The sequence below is a fragment of the Gossypium arboreum genome, unplaced genomic scaffold (assembly GCF_025698485.1).
Source record: "Gossypium arboreum isolate Shixiya-1 unplaced genomic scaffold, ASM2569848v2 Contig00772, whole genome shotgun sequence".
Lineage (NCBI taxonomy): Eukaryota > Viridiplantae > Streptophyta > Magnoliopsida > Malvales > Malvaceae > Gossypium > Gossypium arboreum.
This window is the reverse complement of record NW_026440886.1, coordinates 1-7,303: the sequence shown is the minus strand read 5'-3', so window position 1 is coordinate 7,303 and position 7,303 is coordinate 1. Positions and strand designations below refer to the sequence as shown.

At 36.3% G+C, this 7,303-nt stretch overlaps 1 non-coding gene across 1 annotated transcript; it reads right to left on the bottom strand.

The window, feature by feature from the left end:
* Positions 1 to 6,649: 6,649 nt before the first annotated feature.
* On the bottom strand, positions 6,650 to 6,756 carry LOC128289244 (small nucleolar RNA R71). The gene has a single exon (XR_008278908.1). It is a non-coding gene; the product is annotated as a small nucleolar RNA R71 (small nucleolar RNA).
* Positions 6,757 to 7,303: the final 547 nt, after the last annotated feature.

Here is a 7,303-nt window from a genome sequence, read left to right as displayed (position 1 = left end):
CTGATTTCAAGTTCTGCGGGCTTTGGTTCCTTCTAATAAAATCATCTAAAGTAGTCCTCTAACTATCTCTGTATAAGAATTTAAATAAACTTTAGAATAAGAATACTTACTTGGTTCGACGTCGGAGACTCGGTAGTGTCGCTTCAACAAGACTTCATCTTTTCCAAAACATTGTAAATTTTTTAAAACACAAAAGAAACCAAGTAATAAGGCCCAAGTCATAGCAGGTTTTGCAACTTGAGCTCGATACCACTAAATGTAACACCCTAAACCTAGCCAGACGTTATGGCGAATCGGCGTTTTACATTGAAGTGTTTTAGCAAAAATTGTGTTTTCATTGAAAACCCTTCTTAAACAAAAGAAACCTTAATAAACACACCTTTCGGTTGTGAAAGCCTTGTTTTAAGCGTTTGATTTAAGAAAACTTATCATTTAGAAATTAAGTTTGAAACATAGAAAACATACTATAATTTAGAAACCCATGTTCAACTTCTCGTAATTACAATGGAAATAATAATACTTCAAGTAATAATAGCTTAATGAAAATTTTATTACAATGCAGTGCAAACATACTTAATAAAATAAAACATATAAGCTTTAAAAAAGTCCAAGTTTGTCTTGCTAGTTGGCCACCCGAGCCCTCAAACATCGAACTATCTACTAAGCATAACCTGAAAATAATATAAAAAAGGGGTAAGTTTTCACAAACTCGTGTGTACAACCCTCGACGAAAAACAAGCATTCAAAAATCATCATACATCAAACATGCAATGCAATCCCATTCAAATTATCCATCCGCTACACACGCCAGTCCCCATACACCATGTTGGGATATAAATATTGACCCACCCATCATACACCAATGGTAGCAGGATGTGGAACTACCTTCATTTACATATTGGGCTTTAAAAGCGTCGGTGGATCCACGATTGTCGGCACCATGCGATCCTCATATACTTCCTCCATACCATAATTCCCACCCCATATGCAACCTAAGCAGAACATCATATATATGCATGTCACATCCACAAAACTTACATTCAACACCTAGGGGTATTTTGGTCATTTTTTTCCTTAGGGGCATTTCGATAATTTTCCCTTAATTACGGTTTTCACTTACCATGGCCCATGAACAAGCCCATGAGCTAAGGCGAATGAATACTATGCACCGGTAGGATTCCAAAGAAGAGGAGGTGGGTCGTTAAGGCTAAGTACCAAGCTCTCCTAGATCTAATCCTAGACATGCATATACAGTTACCACACCTTAACCCTATGACTTATCCACGATCTCAATTAATTAATTAAGTTTTATGTAGTCATCATATACTAGGCCCAATATCCCTACATACATGCATATAGCCTACTAGGCCCAATCTTATTTAAATGGCCCATCTGGCCCAGTTCATATTCTTATGACCCACTGTTACGAACCGCCTCGGGGAGAGTCGAGTCGTATGCTGAGTTGCCCGATCGTCTACGAGAAAGTATCGTTCAATTCACTTTTGAAATGAAGTTGATGGAAAAAAATAGGACGGAAACTATGTATAATGGTTCTATGATGGTTTATGGATAAGAATAATATGAATATTCGGCTAAATTGGAAGGAAAAGTGAAAGAAGTAAATAGATGATGGATATGGAAGAAAAGGGTTCTTAAAAGCAAGCACGAACCAATATTAGAAAATATCGATTAAAATGCTTATAGGCTTTCAAGGTGAAGGATGAAAGTGATAAACCTCGACCCGCTACTTAGCAAAGTAGGAACCTCGGTATATGGGTGACGCCACACTATTTGATAGTGATAAGTTCGGGATAGTGAAGAACAGGGTTGACGCCACTAGGCTTCCTAGATAAGCCAACGAAGTCCTCAACAAAATATGAGAAAGAAATCTCACAAATTCCATAAAAGTTTAACAAAGTTTCATTAAGTGAAAAGTCTAACCTCTTACAAATGAAATAACATATATTTATAGCCTAAATAAAAGTAGGTGAATGGACAAGCTTAGAAGCTAAGAAATTAGGACATAAACACCTAGATAATTCTAGAAGAAAAATCATGAATATCAATGAATGTGCAGCCCTTTAATGTTCCATCATCCCCTTGGCGAATGAAGCTTTAATGCACCTTGAATACTTGAATGGTTAGCTTGAAAATGCATGGATCATGCATGAAACGTCCCAATGTATGTTCCTCAATAAATTCGGTCCATGAACCTTCAAAACATGAACATTAAATAGCCCCTACTTGCATGAACGTCTCCATACATGTACTCCCTTAAATGCCGTCCATTGAACCTCAATTCTACATACACCTCTTCATACATTGCACCAAGCCGTACATGAACTTGCATTAATTTCCTTCCATGCATGCATGTGTACCGTCCAAAGGATTGGATCTTCTAGATACATTCATGCATGAATCTTCATCATTCATGTAACCGAATGTGCATTTGAACCCAAGCATTCATGTATTTTGTGCATTCATGTATTTGGCAAATACATGAACTTTAAACACTTGAATCTGGTCATACATGCACCTAATTAAATGTTGTTCATTCATGCATGTGGGATGTCCAAAAAGATGTTTCTTCAAGCATTCATTTGCGTCCATGAGCATTGTACCTACAAGAAATAAAACAATTCATAAGACATCATGTGAACACACATAAATTTAGCACAATGTGAACACATTTAAGTTATGTGATATCTATGACATATTAATAACAAATATTAATATAAGACAAGTTTAATGCTTAAATAAATATGTGCAAATTTTATTTAATGCATTAAAAGAAAAACAGTTAAACTAAAATGAGCTAAGCTTTAGCTCGTGAGCTAAAGTTGAGTGAGATTAAACTCTAAGTGAAGTGAGCTAAGGTTTAGCTCGTGAGCTGAATATGAGCTAGGAGTGAGCTCGGTTTAGCTCGAGCAAGTTGGATTGAGCTCGAATAAGTGGATTTGAGTGGGCCGAGCTAGTGGAGCTGGAAGCGAGCTTGGATCAGCTTGCCAACATGTCAATGCTCGGCTTGCAGGCTTGTTCGATGAAGTTTTCGGGGCGTGCTCGTATCACCCACTAGGCCCAATTCACCTTCATATGGCCCATTAGGCCCAAATCATATTATACTCATGCTCACATACAAATTTTTCTAACACATAGCATCACTTATAAATCTTTGCATATTATGGGCCCAACAGCCCATCAAGCCCATTAGCCCATTCGGCCCATTTGGCCAACTCTCAACCCAAGTCCATGGAATCGCTTGTGGGCCTCAAGAAACCTATTGGTTTCCTCTCCATGAGTGTTCGTGCACTCGTGTGACTACGTAGCCCAACTTTCACTACTCGACATTTGACTTTTTCGACTTTTCACATTTTAGCTAATGTTGATTCATTGTGTGTGTCGATGTATGTACACACAGTAGCAAGCATGGTGTGATCTCCTTAGCCCAAACCTACAATTGATATCACTCAAAGATTAATCTCACATACTTATCGAATACTTTACCAAAAGTCGGAATCTCACCTTAACCTTACCTTGAACACAAATCCCAAATAGCTTCTCCTTGATCATGTACTCCTTAGATCTGCATTAATCTTAACTATTAACCCAGAATAATAGATGACTCCTATGCAACACAAGTCCCCTTACCTTAACTATGAACATTCGGCCAACCAACATCAAGAGCACTTACCAAAGTCTCTCACCTGAGGAGCAAATCCACATAGATCCAAGGACTGAGATTCGTTACCTATTCCTACCCAAAACTGATTAGAAGAAGTGAGGGACTGTATACTCAATACTTAGGAAAACCCGATTATGAGAACAAAGCACTTACACTAGGCTTGCCGATTAGAAAGAATCTGGCGGCACTAAGAGTATTGGCCAAGAAAGTTTCTACCGTGTGATTTTTATGGTAAAGAGAGTTATTCAGCTCAAGGAAAAAGAAAGAAAAGTCAGCAATGAGGTAGAGGAAGAATAAAATTTGGCACAAGGAAGAAGAAAAGAAAACAAAGCCTCGGTTTTCGGCTTTTAGAGAAAAGAGTTTACGGTAATAGGGTGAAGAAAATTCGACATGAGCTTCATACCCTAGCATTCGACACCTATTTATAAGCCTTATAGCCAAATTTTTCCCATGCCCAATTCCTATTCGGCTCCATCACTTCTCCCTTCTCATCTCCTCGTTTTCTCCACGATAACCCCTTGATCCTTTCCTTAATTTTCTCTCCTCAACACTACCCTTAGAGTCTACTTTCATGCCACTTCCATCCTTCTAGAAGGCCAAAATTAAACTCTTAAAAACACTAAGCTAGGATTGAACCTTGGACCTCCTTGCTAGCTATTAACGCCACCCTCTACACTCTAAGTGGCGTCCTTAGCCACTCTTCTACAAGGCTTTTTGATACTATTTTCCCTAACTTTATTTAAAAGCCCAACTACTTGCCATACGATTCTTTTAATATCTAAAATATAATTTCATTTATTCCTAGGTTGAAATCAAGCCTTAACTAAGACCTACTAAAATTATTGATTGGATAAGAATATTAAACACAATTTTATCAAAATCGAAACAACGAAGGTTAGGGATTTTGGGATTTTGATGCGTTACGCTATGATAAACCATAATATATACATGTTTTTACCCATGCTCGATATATTTTTGGAAGGATTATCATAAGATTTAATGAATTTGATACTTCTAATTTGTTAATTTCATGTTTTACACTCGGAGAGCTTAGGATAGCAAAAGAGTGAAAATGAACTAAGAAAGGACAAATTGGGCCTAATTTAGTGTTTCACACGGCCTAGGCACTTCCACGGGTAATCCACACACCCATGTATGACACACGGGCAGGCCACACCTCATGTGCCATGGCCATGTCAACATTAAACCAAGTCAAAATTACAGACGGCTGAGCACCTTCACACAGGCGTGGCGCGAGTCGTGTCCTGTCGAGCCAAAGTCTAATTCTATTCGAAAAAGGCTAATTTTGGGCTATTTTGGGCATTCCAAAGTCTATATAAACACCCTAGAAGAGGATCAAAGGTAGGACACAGTAGAAATCAGAAAATACTCAAGGATAGCCATTGAAATTTGCTCGGAAGTAGGATCTCATTCAAGCTGAATATCTCCATTCAATTTCCTTAGAAGTTCTTTGGGTTTCTTTATGTTTTGATATTTTCCCAATTTCAAGATGTTTTCCTCTATCGTTATGAACTTAACTCCCTAAATACCTAAGGAGATGAAACCTAAGACAAATCTTATTACTATTTGAATTATATGATAAATACTTCTTATTCTTGATTGTGAGATTTAATCCTTGTTTTAATGTTTTAAGATATTAATTCAGGTTTTGATGTGCTTATTCACTTGGAGCAAAAGTCCCTATTTAAGATTAGATCGTTCATAATTAAGCGGAGTTGCATGCAATCCTAGAGATAGGACAACATAAATCTACTGGATTAGACTTAAATCTAATAAGGGAATCCATAGATCGAGTTAATGCGACAATAGGGGTTTTAATTAGAAAGAGATTTCGATTAATTAACCTAGAGTCAGTTATTCTTAGTCTCGGGAGAGATATTGACATAACTCGAGGATTTCTATGGAATAAGTCAAGTGAATAAATTGTCTAATTCGAAGTGATAAGTAAAGTCTAGGTGGATTCTTCCTTAGGTATTGTCTCCTCCATCGGTTTTCTAAAAAGTATTTTCCAATTTTTATCTCGTCATAATTTTAGTTAATTAGATAATTAGTCTTAGTTTAAAACATTCTCTTAATTGTTAGGCTAGATAATAAAAGTTAACAATTACTAGTACTTTTAGTCTTTGTGGATACGATATTTCGGTCTCACCATAACCATTCTCTTGTTCGATAGGTGCGCTTGGCTTAGTAATTTTTAGTTAGTTTAGCAACCATCAATTTTGTAGCGTCGTTCTGGGGACTACGATATTAGGAACACTTGATTTTTATTACTTAAGCCATTTTTACTTTTATTGCAATTTACTTTTTATTTTTAGTTTAATTTTTCTTTTCTAAATTTTTCTTTTTAATTGCTACGGAAGGTGTCTTTAGTATATGACTAGAAGGAACCCATTAGGACCTTTGCATTTTGACGGTGAGATCGAGAGCATAGCTCATGGAAACCAAGAGAAATAAGGTGAAGTCTACAATACATAGAGGAAGAGTGAGAGGACAATATCCATACTACGACCAAGGAGATAACTGATAATCAGAATAATCTGCTACCTCCTATGGTTGCTGCAAATCCAGTAAATCAAGATCCCACTCCTCGTACTATGTATGATTATGATAAACCTACTTTAACGAGGCCCGAATCGAGTATAGTTAGACCTCTTTGTTCTGCAAATAATTTTGAACTGAAACCTAACACTATTCAAATGATACAATAGTTTGTTCAGTTTGATGGTTTGCAAGCGAGGATCCAAACACTCATTTAGCAAATTTATGGAATTCGTGACACCTTTAAGATTAATGACATTTTTTACGATGCGATTAAGCATACATTGTTTCCTTTTCATTAAGGAATAAGGCTAAAGATGGTTGAACTCTTTACCATGAGGATCAATCACTACTTGGGACAAATGATGAAAAATTTTTACTCAAATATTTTTATTGACTAAAATAGCTAAATTAAGGAATGATATCTCTTCTTTTGTGCAAATGGATTTAGAAATACTATATGATGCATGGAAAAGATACAAGGATTTATTGAGAAGGTGCCCTCACCATGGATTACCTTTATGGCTCTGGTTCAAACTTTCTACAATGGTTTGAATCCTCAATGAGACAGATGGTCAATCAGTTGGCATGGAACCTTAAATAATAAAACACGAAGAGGCTTGTGTGTTCATTGAAGAGATGTCACTAAATAATTGCAACGTCCCCACGCTGAGACCATCACCGAGTCGAGCTTGAGGGGTTACCGAACATAATTTATCAATTTAAGAACTTCAAATCATTTGTTTCTACATTCACAGCTTTCTAGCTACTCGTGTCACAGTTACAAGAAAAATCATATCTCGAGTTACAAAACTCGAAATCAAGATCCGTAAATTTTCACTGAATCTAGACTCATTTATCTATTTACTAATTTTTTCTATAATTTTTATTGGGCCAATTAGTACAGTTTATTAATTAAAGTATCCCCTTTCAGGGTTCATTGCTCGACCTCGTGTATTACGAATCAGATATATCTCTATAAAAATTTCAATGACTATGAGGTTTGTTTCTATTAAAACTAGACTAAATAAGGAATTTTTACATATAAATAAAAACTTCTAA